The sequence below is a fragment of the Galeopterus variegatus genome, unplaced genomic scaffold (genome assembly GCF_000696425.1).
Source record: "Galeopterus variegatus unplaced genomic scaffold, G_variegatus-3.0.2 Scaffold6206, whole genome shotgun sequence".
Lineage (NCBI taxonomy): Eukaryota > Metazoa > Chordata > Mammalia > Dermoptera > Cynocephalidae > Galeopterus > Galeopterus variegatus.
This window is the reverse complement of record NW_007732317.1, coordinates 50165-50610: the sequence shown is the minus strand read 5'-3', so window position 1 is coordinate 50610 and position 446 is coordinate 50165.

Sequence of the window (446 nt, the reverse complement as noted above, 5' to 3'; positions counted from 1 at the left end):
TTTCTATGGAGGCTCTGACTGCCACACTAAAGCTCTTATCAGCATCTTCAGCTTCCCCACACCAAGATGTCATGATATTCTGTTAAGAGGGCAGGTTCTCACTCCAGGCTATCTGGGTTCAATATTTAGTGTTTTATTATCCTACTGATATTGAGCAATAAGTCTAGGTGCCTCTCTTTCCTAATCCATAAAATAGGTCTAGTAGCAGTAACTACTTTACAGGAGTTTGTGAGGATTAAATGAGTTGAACATAAGTAAACGCCTGACACATAAAATTATGAACTGCTATTCCTACCATTGATGGAAGATTCCCATCAACCTCATGCTAGCTAGACCAGTGCTGTTCAAGAAAACTCCCTGTGATAAGGAACATGCTCATATCTATGCTATCCAAAGTGGTAGCCACTAGACACATGTGGCTACTGAGCACTTGCAATGTGGCTAGG